At 42.6% G+C, this 14021-nt stretch overlaps 1 protein-coding gene across 2 annotated transcripts in view; it reads right to left on the reverse strand.

The window, feature by feature from the left end:
• Window positions 1–14021, reverse strand: part of sema3fa (sema domain, immunoglobulin domain (Ig), short basic domain, secreted, (semaphorin) 3Fa) — a 54495-nt gene that overhangs the window by 29997 nt on the left and 10477 nt on the right. The window lies entirely within an intron of this gene.

A 14021-nucleotide genomic window follows, 5' to 3' on the forward strand; every position in this document is an offset into this window, starting at 1 on the left:
CTCAGATGCTCTTCACGCTTGTCTGCCACTGATACACTGTGTACGTGTGTATATATATATATGTGTGTGTGCGCACATAGAAATAGAAGTAGAGCCCTCTGATCCTCACATCAAATCAGGAACACCTGTCTCCCACTGCACAAATCAAGAGCAGGGGAAAGATTGATTGAAGGATAGTGAGAGATTATAACAAATCTATTTCTGCTGTTTTAGATGACAGGAAAGGTTAATTAAAGCACAAGGGAGTAGAGTAGGGGGTAGGATCTCTGGTTCAACTGACAGGAAAGGTCATTTAGTTTCTTGAGTCCACTGTCTAGTCTGTAAACTCACCCAGTAAAGGTAGTCATCAGAAGAGGATACAGTGGGATTACATAGAGAGAGGGGAAGTACAAGACTTCTGAGTTGCTTTTCAAATGTAAATGCAACTCTTATACCTATTATTCAAATTATGCACTATGACAAATTATTGTTGTTGTTATTGTCATTATTATTATTATTGTCGTTGTTGTCATTGTCATTATTGTTGTTGTTGTCTGTTTTCCATGAAAACCTGCAAAGAAATAAAGATAATGAAGATTTCATTGAAGAATGATGAACAACTATATTCTTATTATGTCCTTAAGACCCACCAAAAACCAAAGCAGCATGACTGCTAAAAGCCTGACTCGTGAATACTACCTAATGCTGCCACAGACAGCTGCTCTCAATATCCCTGCAGGGCCACAGGTGAAAGGTTAAAGGACACAAGGGGTCTGAGGTGAAAGCTCATCCCTGGCCTACTAACACACTTGAGCATAATTAGGATTATCTTTGGGGGGGGGGGGGGGGGGGGGGGGGGGGGGGGGGGGGGGGGGGGCAGGTGGGGTGTGCCTGCTCTAAGCAGGGTCAGGAAAGAGCAGGGTGGTCATGATGATACTGGCGTGGTATGGTTTGAGGAGGAGAGCAGAGGAGGAACACTGTTGTAGCTGCAGCTGCTTAAAAAAAATAGCAAGAACAATGAAATTAGATAATTTCATGATACGTTTACTGTTGCCTCTTCACAATGCGACAAAAAAAGCTTTTTAATCTAGTTTTTATAGTCATGTTTTACGTTTGGTTACACATAAATAAGCATAGTGAGATACATTCAAGATGTATAAAATGTGTACTTCTTCATTCATATTTCCCAGAAGAAAAATGAGAAATCCATGTTCATGCTGAGCTGTAAATACTTACCCTGCCTTTTAGGAAATCAGTGTGCAGATCTGCTTGACTCCCTTCCTCTACAACAATAATCTCTGGATTTTAGAGAACGTAAAAAACACTGGTTGGCTCCTAACTTTGTTTACAAAATGCTCCATCCCAAGGCGCTGTCTGGGCCCGTGGCTAGCCATTGTGTTTGTGTGCGTGTATGTATGAGTGGGATTGGGGTTGCGCAGATGCTGCAAGCCGCTGTAATTATGATGAAGCTGTGTTTGTTGTTGTAGCTGTGCTGTCGTTTGCAGCGAGCAGGTCAGGGTGGCGGCAGTGGTCAGCGGTGACAACACAGGTTAGAGGGATTATGGAAAGGCATGAATAATGAGACAGAGTTGGTGTGAATAAGTGAAAAATCCTCCTCTCCCTGGCTGACCTCTGACCTGGTGCTCAGAACAAATACTCTCCCTCTCTTTCAGCTGCACACACACACACACACACACACACACACACACACACACACAGCTTTCTTAGAAGAGTCTGTTCATTCCTATTTATGGTTTCTCTTAATCCTCTATTCAATTGGAAGTGTTAAGATCTGCTTAATTTCTGAGCCAAGTTGTCTATAAATCAGTTCTCCTCTCGCTGATTTTAAACAGAACTGAACAAAGCATCATTTTAAGCATGGCCTCTCGCTTTCTCATGCATCAAGGTCATGGCCAGTGTGTTGCTAGCTGGGGGCAATAAGAGGGGGGTAATTAGGAGGTAAATTTAGAGAGACCATTAGCAGCAAGTGTTGACTCACAGTCCACTGGGGACAACAGCCACCTCTCCCTCTCTGGGTGTTCCACTCTCCAGTCCGGCATTGAAAATCCACTATATTCCCTGTGGTCATTTTTCACATGCAACAGCAAATGGTATGGTAGAGGAGTGAGAATGGAGGGAGGGGGCCCGACGTGGCAAGTAGCCTGACAGCGAACCTAAGAACATCAATTTATCAAAGCAGGCAGGAGAGAGCCATGGAAACTCTGAGTCGAACTCAGAGAGCTCCTCTGTACAGCCAACACAGTAGAGGGGCTCAGATCCCCTCTACTGCCGTTGAAGGGGCAAAAGACACAGCTCACAAAGGCGCGCAGAGGCTCTCCAATGTGTATTCTAATCATGAGTTGGACGTAGGACAAAACACCCTGATTGTGTGCACAAATACACAAAAACACTGATTGAGATCTCAGCTGCCAGCTTAGGTAGAGAGCAGGAGTGGAAAGAGACGAGCGGGAACTTCTCAAATGTCATGTTTACCCCTGAAAAGAGATGGGTGGATGAAGTAATGAGAAAGCAAGATTTGGCTACCGTACAGACAGACTTCACGTTAACCAGATAGCACATACAGGATTTAAGAAGCTATGTCTAACATTTTCACTACAGATATAGGCCAAATGAGCACAGCACAAGACATACAAGATGCCCTCTATTTGCTTATATGAGTTTCTGGAAATACTCCCAAAACACCTGAGACTGGCTAGCACCTTACAGTCCTTTAAGTCAGGTCTCAAAACATTCCTGTTCTATGAGGCCAAAGTTTTTTAGCTCAGTCCAATACATTTCTCTTTTAATCTCATTATTTTAATTGTGTAATATCAATTTTTCTCATGATCGAGATAACGAACCATAGCTGACATACAGGGGTCGGCCGGTGCCTTTCTTTATGATAATTTCGTGGTAATTTGCTGAGTCAGTAATTAGCTTAGTTGGTAGAGCCTAGACCTTGCATTCTCTTCAACAAAGTTGTTATGAAGAGATTCAGGGGAATCCAGTCACACATTTCCCGACGGCTATTTCAAAGATTCTGAAATAGCGGTCAGGAAATGTGTAGTTAAATGGATTCCCCTGAATGAGAATTGGATGAATTTCCTCTCCCTGGGGATGATGGGGAAATGAAAAGTCCATAGGTTGATGAATGCGGACCAATCGCTGGGATGCGCACACTCCAGCATGTGCTTAATTGTGAGCATATGAATCAGTCATCTTCATAACAACTTTGTTGGAGATGAATATGAAAAAGATAAAAAATAAAAAATGAGTCTCCTATGAGGATCAAACTCACAATCTTATTTATCTTGAGATCACGAGATAATTATCCCGTTATCACAGGAAAATGGAGTAAAATAAAGATATGAATCGATGGCTGCTTAGGGCTTCCGTAATAAAGTACCTTTGTATCTGTTTTTCTATCTTTGTGTCCATAAAGCACTTTGAATGACTGTAGTGTTTGGAAGGTGCTATATATGTGTATGTATAAATATATATGCCTGTAAAACAGTTACCTAGCTGGTGGGAGGGGTGTTAGCTCTGGTAGTGCAATGCTGATGTAGCATTTATGGTAGACACCCCGGGCAGAATGTCTTCCCAGCAAATGCCCAAAAACCAGCCATGGGAATAATGACTCTTGCCCATCTGGGATAAAGGATACAATAGTGTTGTAAGATGTTATAAAGCCACAAAGTCTGCACATGGAGGCGGTCAAGATAGATGGATCAACAAATCAACACGGGAGGACGCTGTTCTTTTCCTGTTGCCTACTGACAGTCAACATTGTTCCTTTTAACCATGACCGAGATGTTTGTGCATAAACCAAACTGAACCTTATGCTTTTTGGCTTTTCCCCTCTCCTTTATTGAGTTATATCTCTTTTTTGTGCACGTAACAGGTTTGCAAAGTGAAAAAGCCCAAAGTCCGGTCCAAAGGGAGTTCCCATCTCCCACAGAAAGCACTGCTCTGAACTGCTTGAAAACGGCTCGTTTGTAGTCCAGCCGTTTCCCTTTCTTCACTGTGACGTCACAATGAAAACGCGTCATAAAGCTTGCCAAGCGGCTAGCGGGGTCAGGCACGCCCTCAAACCAAGCTAGTCTGAGCGGAGGCCCTTTGATTTTAGTTAAGCCGCTTTTCCACTGCACAGTACCAGCTGGACTTTGCTTGACTCGCCTTTGTTTGGTTTTCCATTGTAGAAATGTTGTACCTGTACCTGCTTCCAAGCACTTTTTCCAAGCGAGCTGAGGGATACTAAAATGGAACTTGAAAACTCGACAGACGGTTTATTGGTCAGAGAGAATATTCACTATTCACTGCATCATCATTGCGTGTGCCAGACAGAGGCCAGCAACAGAAAGTTTTATATTTTACAGTTTTCGTATGGACTTTCATCACTAAATCCACTTCTGAGAAGTTTTGGAGGTGAGAAATCAACTGTGTAGATTTTGAATATTGACAGTTTTACGAGAAGTGATGGCGGAACAAAAATGTGCTTGAATATTGATGTTGAGGAGCTCCGCAAGTGGCTGCGGGGGAAGCCTGTGCCAACCCGCGGGAGGAGCGTGTGAGGAGGGACAGCCGCCCGCTCACAGAGCCCTCTACTCCCGCCGTCACAGAGACCGCTACAGCAACAACGGCAGAAGAAAACACAGCTGGAAGGTTTTCATACCGCTTATCTGTCTTTACATTTTGAGGAATGTTGAAACGTTTTGACTTGAGAAAGAGAAAGCTGTGTGGATCGCTGGTGTGTGTTTCGCATTCAACATTACGTTGCGGCAGTTGAGTGTGGCGTCGCTATGACGACAAGCTATGTACTATCTCTGGGTACTATCTGCAACGGAAAACGGAGCAGGGCAGAGTAGAGTCAAGTCTATCGATTTGCGCTATGGTAGCATTTGACAGCAAGGCAGTATAGATCATCGGAACACCGGCAACAGTTCAATGTTTAGTCCTAAAAGACGATGCAACTCTGCCTCTGTTTGGGATGGAAATTCACAATCACAACCTGTAAGTATGCTTTATTGGTTGTGAATTATATTTAAAATAAACACGGCAATGTAACTTCAGACTGTTCAAGTACGGAGTTGTTGTAAACGTTGGCTAACACAGCTAAAGTTATAGCTATAATGCTATTGTTACACCTGATGTGAAAGCTACTGAGCATCATCAAATTGTTTGGCCAATTTTTATGTAAAATTTAAATATTGAAATTTATTGAAGTGATTATTGTAGTGGTTGATGGTAAGATGTGGAACAATGATGTTGTGTGGTTGTGGACTTGTGAGTAACTTCCATCTGCTAGGTTACGGTCGCAGTCTGAAGCGGCTTTGATTTGGATCACACTACCTTGTTTCTTACGACCCGCCCTTCTCTGCTTCTGATTGGCTAGTAGTCCTTACCTGTGCAACTCCCAACAAAGATTTTGTACAAGTAAGATGCATCACTCTGTAGCTCAAGAGCGGAGCGTACAACACCTAAGGTGAAAAGACGAGCTGCAGCAATGTGCAGAATGAGAAGAATATGGTGTTTTTAGAAAATTAAATCATGTAAACCTATTCTGGTACAACCCCTAATTAAGATTTTGAACCTGAAAATGAGCATAATACCACCTCTTTAATCAAAGCAGTGTCAGATCAGAAAACTTGTTATTTTTCTTGTCAGTATTTTTTCCCCAATCAGAAAATGCTTATATGCATCAATCAAAGACAAATTATGCATGTTGTCTTTTAATTTGAAGGACTTGTTGCTGAGTCCGAGTTGCTGTCTGAGGCAGTGCACTTTAATAATCTCTGTGGTACCTGGGTGGTGAAAAAGGGGTGGAAGAACTGAAATAAGTAGAGACACAAGTGTGCTTTTATGTGGAAGGGTTCAATCCTCCTGGTCCAGATACGATCTTCTGATACTGAGATGTGACTGCAGTTAAGACCAGAGCGCTCTTATATTAAATAGTGCAAAACATTTTCTTCCTTTAAGTCTTCTCAATCCATTCATTTGGCAGATTTTCAATTTACAGCAAGCAATGGCCAAAGTCAGATAACCAAAACGCTGCTTCCTCTATTTTACAAAAAAAAGCCAAATTATCTCTTACTGAGGAGTGATGAGGAAACAAGTATCTCATCATCATTCATCACTTTCCTATCATGCATCAAGCTCCTGTTTGAGCATTTCCACCAGCCTTGAACACCATCCAAGACATTGTACGGATTCTTTAAAGATGTTGTCATGCGTGCAGCTCTTCCAAAAAATAATAGCATTCCAATCTATCTTAAATCTCCCTCTCTATGCCTGGTTAATGCAATTTTGATTCATCACCTAGCTTCCTCTGACACATTTCCTCTTCCTCAGCTTGTCTGATCCTGCTAACATCTACTAGCCCCTGTCTGCATACCAACCCCTTGAGATAACACACCCTCCTTTCTTTAACACCCAGCATGCCGCAGGTGAAAGAAGCAGGGCGATGGGGGAAATGCGTGCATGGTGAGTGGGGTGATGATGTATTTTGCTATCACGGTCAGGCTTGTGGTTCATCCATTAAAAGTTTTTAATTCAAGAAAGGGTTAACAAGAAACATGTCTAATGAGATCCAACAGTTATGCTTTCATCCAAATATTGTGCATGTTTTAAGCAAACCTCTCAAAAGCTGACAAAAAAATTCTTGTGGTTATGTGGTTCACTCAGCTAGTGTTTTTACTCAAGGAGGAGGACGTGTCATGATGGCATATTCAACAAGGACCACTAAATGACACTTTAGTGCATTTCATTGCTGCTTCTGAGCTAATATGGCATTTAAGTTATTTTAATGAATGACTTTGTCTCCACTGTCCACACATAACATGCAGCGTTTCTGTCAGCTACCCTGAAGACAGCGACAGGATGATAAGCAACAAAGGCCACTGTCAAGAGCTGAGCTGGGGATGTTTTGTTGTGTGTGTCTTCAGCTACATCGAGAGAGGTTGTAAAGCTTTTTGAACTAAGCCAATAAACACACATTGAAGCAGTTGAATTGAAATTCTGCATTGCTCAGGACATGGCTTGTATGTTACGAGATGGTCAATTAGAGATTTGTGAAGTGAATATAAACGTGCACTCGGTCCCAAATGGCCAGCCAGGGCAGCTAGCTGAGCTCCAGGGTCACCAGCATCTGTGGCGTTATCATACAACAAGCCACTAATGGGCAATTTCCAGAAGCCCATCTGCTTCTGCACGGTCGACATAATACTGCATGCCCTGCTGCTGCATACATCCACTTGACCCCACGTCGCTGCTAGACAAAGGCAGGGTCACCCCCGACCAGGTACGTGTCAGCACAGATCCTGGGTCGAGCCTCGTGTGCTAATGCTATGTGACAGGCAGGGGACAACCAGATAATGTTCAACAATCAGGCGGCTGGTTGTTGAGCAGCGTGGCATGGTCCTCAGATGGGGTGTTGGAGTCGGGGCCTGCAGCGAGGACCTGCTCATTTGTCTGACAGGCTTTGTGCTCAGTTAACAGTGAGTGGGAGTTTTGCCATGAAGACTGAGACAGGCGTGCATAACCATAAGACATCCATGTCTTTCTCACACCAGCTGAAATTACCTTCTAAATGAAATATCCTTCCAACAGTTTTTTTCTACACAGTGCTGCCACATTCTTGAGTCTTTAGATGATAGACCTTTGATAAAATTTTCATGCAAGCAGCATGGCTATAGTCAATACAATGTTGGTCTGTTGGCCGGTGCACCACTTTAATACCACTGACTATTGGATGGATTGGCATGAAATTTGGTACAGACATTTGTGGTCCTTAGAGGATGAATCCTAGTGACTCTGGCGATTGCCTGACTTTTCCTGAAAATTTTCACTTACCCTGTGATATATCTCAATATCTACTACATGGATTGGCATTTTTTATGAACATTCCTGGTTACCACAGGATGTACATGAATGACTTTTTCTTCTAGTGCCTTTCGTGGATTTTAGTAAAATTGCCCAACAAATATTGGATGGTTTACCATGAAATTCATTGTGTTTGAGTATTTCATTACAATCATCTCACCAACACTATACAGCATCAGGTTTTCTAAATGCCACGACACACTCCCATGAGCCTCTGCTGTACTGCTAATTGGAAAATGTTTGCATGCTAACATGGTGAAGTAAGACGTACCTGCTAAAACATCAGTATGTTAGCACTGTCATTGTGAGCATGATGGCGTTACAAAGCCACGAGCATGGCTGTTGACTGTTGTCTTGTTTTCAAATACAGTACATAATTTCTGGCTAAACTCATTTTCTCTTTGATTAGTACTACAGAGATATCCAATAAAATTTCAATATTTGGTAGGTAGCAGCCACTCCAAGTCCTGGTTGATTGACACTTACATGAACATAGGAGGTCAAGATTTTTCAAAAAGCACAAAAAGTTCTTTGCAAACAGATCAAACATAACATTCCTCTAGTAATCCATTCCATAGTAGCTGACTATGCACTGGTGAATCAACAAATCAATATGGCATTGACCTCAGCAGATGATTCTGATGGTAATTACACTCGGAGTACAAATTCTGCCTCTCCAGTCTCGTAAGCTCTGAAACCACAAGCTTGGCTAAGAAAAATAAATTAACCAGGAACATACTTGAATGATTCTCGAGTTTATTCTCAAACAAAAACATGCAGATTCCCTGACAAGTTATTACAAGTAACTTCTGAGCTGTTATTACCTGGGAGCTGCCAAAGAACAATATTATGTTTTCTTCTTGGTCTGGGTGAGAGCAGCTTGAGCCTCACAAATGTAAGGTGTTATCTGCTAGGGTTTCACTTCTTGGGTTTGGGCCCAACACTATACTAAGTATCCTCTATCACAGAATCCTTCCCAGAACAAGCAACAACTTTATCTTTGTCTTTGAGTCTGACTGCAGATGACAGCATCCACTGCCTCTTTTCATCACAACCATCTTTTGTATGCATCTCTTTCAACAACAACAACAGTTGTTATTTTTGTACATTTACAAGCATGACAGGGCCATTTAATACAGCCTTAGACTAATACACTAACAAAAAAACTAGACACAAACCCATGCACACACAGAGAGATTTAGTCCAAACATTCAATAAAACACAGCAGGAAAGTTTAGTGAAAGCTGTGGGAAGAAAATAAAGTCGGGAGGCCAAGTGGTGAGAATAAGCTGACTGGATCCTGTGAGTGACAGAGCATCCATGTTAACTTGTCCATTTGCTGTCTGTCCTTCTGTTTGGCATAAATGGAAGCAGAGGAGTGGAGAAAACAAAGTGGGGGATGATGACCGTCAGTCAAGGGCATTCATCTTTTCAAAGAGGAAGAGTGGCTGTATGATGGAGATGATGGTAGTGGGATTGAAGCGGATTTTTAGCAAAAGGGAAAAGGGGCTGAAGAGGGGGAAGAGATGGCAGAAAGGAATGCAGACAGTGGTAATGCTATAGAACATTGTTATGGAAATGGTTGGGTTTGGGGACATATTCAAACAAAGAGAACATGAAGTCACATCCATCTTTAAGCTTTTACCAGATGCTAAATATTTCTCATAGTTGTTTTCACATTTGCAGTATTCTTTTTGTCATTATTTTGGGAGATTTCTGCTTTATTGAGATAGTGCCATGGCAGTAAGGACTCACCCCACCAGGTGAGCTACTGGGACGCCCCCACCTTTTCAATCCTATCATCATATGCCACCTGTCTTTTGTCTAAGGGGTCTCCGAGAAGATGAGCATTTGACAAGGTGATAGCTGTACTTATCAAAGGTGTGAAGGGAGGCACCGTTGCAGAAAACAGCAAAAAGGTGAAGTGTAATCTCTCACAACAGCAGACAACTTAGACAACCTTAGAGCTGTCAGTTATGTTTGTTAAAGTATCCTCCAAAAAGGAAACACTAAGTGTGTGACCAGAGGAATGTTGCATGTGATGATATTCCTCAGCATGAGGCCTGTATTACTTTAAAATGAGGGAGCTTCACAGAAAATAATTACAGGCTAAAACAACCATTTACATTCCAATAGGTTAAATATGTGCTTTGAAAGCAAAAAAATGTCATTCAAGATGAAACATGTTGGCAGCCATTACATCTTTAATGGATAATGTGAATTGTCTGCTAAAGGCGGGCCCCACTCTCTCATCCCAGCCTGCAATTAAAGCAAAGCTACCCAAGGCTGACTGACAGGCTGACAGACCTATAGATTACTCTCTGTCTGTGTAATCCACGGCCTTTTTACTCCCCTCGCTGACTGACGCACTGACCCCTCCCATTTAAAACACCAGCGCCTGTTGATTTGGAGGCTTTCATGTTTGATGGACAGATGGGACATCCTCCCCTGTGACCCTGCGACCTTCTCCTCACCCGTGACCATAAGGGCCGATGTGCAGAGTGCGGCTGCTTAGCGGCAATGGGGAGAGAATATTTTAATAGCTCTTGTTAGTGATGAATTCATATAAATAAAGATATGTTTCCCAAATGAAAGAGTGAGGTTGAGTGGTGAGGTTTTGCAGACAAATGAGGCACAAGTAGCAAAACTGAGAAGCTTGTTTAGAGCTAGGAAGAGAGTAAAAGATGGATTAAATCATAAAACACAATGCAATATCTTCCCTACACAAACCACATCAAGGCCTCTGGTTCACGTTCATGTCAACACTACACAGCAGTTTCTGCACACCAGGCCTGAAATGGGCAAATGAGATTGCCCACTGCTCAGATTACAGGCTATGCTCCCAAATACCAGCAGCAAATCAGAAAATCCCTGTGATTCCTCCGGCATGTTATTGTTAGCAGTTTTGCTCAGTGAGATTTAATATTCAAACACATGGAGATAGATAAGAAAAGTTGAAATGACCTTTCCAACAGTTAAATGGTCATGACACAACAAATTCACAGCTGTAGTGTTTCATAACCAGTCTGTTACTTTTTACAGTAGGATTCAGCAGTCTGTAGCTTTTTGTCTTCAGGCTCACACTTAGCCTGAAAGCAACATGTCCGTGCTTAAACATCCAGGTGGGAGGTGTCCAGACAGTTTTGAAAAAAAGAAAAAGAAAAGTATTAGCTTGAAGTGCCTGTTTTGATTGGTGAATGAGAGAGAGAGAGATTGCAAGATATAAAGAGAGGGAGGCTAGAGTCTTATCAGCTTGTAGGCAACATGCGTGACAGTGGGAAGTCTTAGTCACAGTCCCTCCATCCGTCCTCATATGGGGTGTTGAAGGAGGCCAGTGATTGCTCACATGGAGGCTAAAAACCCTCTTATCTTACGCTGTCATACCTTCTCATAAATCAGTGCTTAGCCATCCGCTCTGCACTGATAAGGCAACCAAACAGAGAGGGATCTACACCAGGAATGGAGAGAGAAACTTCTTTTCTGTCATGAGTGGCCTCTCTTGCCCTCTCTCACACTCCCATCTCCTATCTTCGTTATCAGTGTTTCATTCATCAGATCTGAACAGCAGACACAATTTTTTTTTCTACTTGGGGCTTGTTTGTTTGCAGCTTGCCATATTTTCTCTTGTAGCTTTTCCAGCAGTGTGGTTATGATCATCTGAAGAATGGGAGCGCTGAGAAATGGCATTTTCATCGTCACTGTAATAAATACAAAAATGTAAAAAGTGTAGCACCAAGATTTGAACTGAATCTGCCAGGTGGGTGTCACTTCCACAGGACTACTGTGATACCAAAGATGTGTCAAGGCCAGTCCATCACAAATACAAATGATGTCCAGTGATGGACATTTCTATGGTATAGGCAAACCCAGAAGTTATCTCCACAGCTGCTTCCTTATCTCAATGTCGTTTTGTGGATTAATGATTAAAACAGTCTCTGTGTTTATTACATCATTAAGATATTCAGCATTGAGATAACCTTTTCAAAACCTCCACTGCTTTTAATAGTTTTAAAGGAATGATCCAATCTTTGGAGAAACATATTCTGTCTTGCCCAGAGTTTGACTGATGTCAACACCTTAACACAAAAACTGGAAGAAGCTAACAGATGTAGATTCCTCAATTCCTGTTTGTGAAGTACAACAGGATGAATAAATAATATGAATATGTGTAAAAACCTAATGCTAGGCTAGTATGGAACTAGAGCATGTATCTTTGCAACTAAATAATATGGCTTTTCGTGACACGGAACAATCCTGTTAAACACCACAGCAGTGTGGTGTAGTTCCTGTTGTTTTATGGTCGAATTTGCTCATAATGCATTGCAGTGGTTTGTGCAATTAATCATGCATAAATGGTTTAATAGGAGAGCATAATCCGGCTACGGTGGTGAAAAGGTAAATTTCACGCTGTGAAGCAATCCTTTACGCCAGACATTGGTATAATCAAAAGTCATGGACCAATGAATTCCAAGCTTTTTATACTATCTAAATGCGATTACACTTGAACAAAGCATCATTTGGGTTGGAGTTCTTCCCAGTGTCAAAAGACATTTTTTTGTTTCCTCTGTGTGACTCTCAGCTGAGACGACCACATTAAAACTAGATTTGTCAGCCATGGAAAAAAGTTTGTGTCTCTGTGTTTGTGCCAGGAGGTGCCGCTTCCTATAAGCCCTCTGAGGGGCTGTCTGTGGTCTTCTATCATTGTAGTGCGGTGAAGCACATGGTCCAGAGGAGCACATCAATTCATCTATAACATGAAGTCCTACAGAACATGAAAGCCCAGGATCAGAGCCAAGCTTTGAGTGATGAGTGTTTCAGCATTTGTGCCAAGAGGAGGAAAAGTGAGAGACGAGAACGACGAGAGACAGAGAGAGAGAGCGAGCCAAGGGAGGAAAAGGACAGACAGAGATGCTTTGAGCGTTAATGCCGTGCCAGTGTTATATGCCACTCCCCCTCCGCTTCCCCAGGGACATGAATGAAGTAAATGAATGATGGACCCAGCCCACACAAACGCCCCACTTCTATTGAGACCAAGCAGTCCATTCATGGGGATGAGTGAGGCGTCGACACCAACAACAACAAAAACAACAGCAACATAGGAGGCCCTTACTCCTATTTCTCATTCATACATATGTATGCAGTCACACAGGCACACACATATGCCACATATACGTTGGACAACACTGCCAACATACCATTAAGGACACCTAGAGAGGGTTCCTGAGAACAGGGCTGACTAACAAAGAGCGGAGGCAAAGGGGCGTGAAAAGGGCACGCATGGAAAAAATCCTGGCATCACGTCAATGCAACCGCCACAATGATCAGGGATGAGAGGCCATCTCCTCCTCTCCACAATCAGCACATTATCAGGAAGCCCATCAGTGCATGAACCCAGAAAACAAGGCCTGGAAGCATCATGCTCCACCACATTCTGCCTTTCCTCCTCCGTTGCTCTTCCAGGACGAGATGGGTTCAGGGGGTTCTCGCCCACACAGGGGTGATCTCACTCAGAGGCCTGACCTTCAAACTCGGGTATTACTTGCCTGAAGCCACAGCAGCTAATGGAACATGGGGAATACAAATCCGATTGAAGCGAGATCAATCTGACAAGGAAGGCTTTGCTATTTACCAAGCATTTACATCTCGAACCTTGAAGGTGGGCTTTGTAATGATGTTAGCATCTGACTGGGGCTCAGTTTTCACCAATTATGCATCCTCAGAGAGAATATATGTACACCGTATGAAGGTAGGAGAGGGCTGAAGTGAAAAAGACAAAATGCAGCTATGACAGGAGCAGGAGGAGAAGGAGGAATGTTCCGGCTTTTTTAATCCAATAGTGAGACAGCACTACTGCAACCTCCCACAGGATCATGGTCATGCTCAACCACAGGCCTAATTTCTCCCATAATCACAGAGACAGCTACTTGGTCTTTATCCAACACATATTGTACACAAAGAGAGGCTTGATGGAATGTAAGTCTGAATCTCCCACACCTGAAAAATTTCTGCCTAAAAACCACTTTGACCTATCATGAAACGAAGCACTTCACATAAAACTTATCCAAACTGGCACTGTGCAAGCTATTCTGATCGTGTAAACACTCAGCAACAAGAAATATTAGCACAAATTTGTACTTTGGCTTCACATAATTTTTTATTGTCGA

The sequence above is a fragment of the Micropterus dolomieu genome, linkage group LG18 (genome assembly GCF_021292245.1).
Source record: "Micropterus dolomieu isolate WLL.071019.BEF.003 ecotype Adirondacks linkage group LG18, ASM2129224v1, whole genome shotgun sequence".
Classification (NCBI taxonomy): domain Eukaryota; kingdom Metazoa; phylum Chordata; class Actinopteri; order Centrarchiformes; family Centrarchidae; genus Micropterus; species Micropterus dolomieu.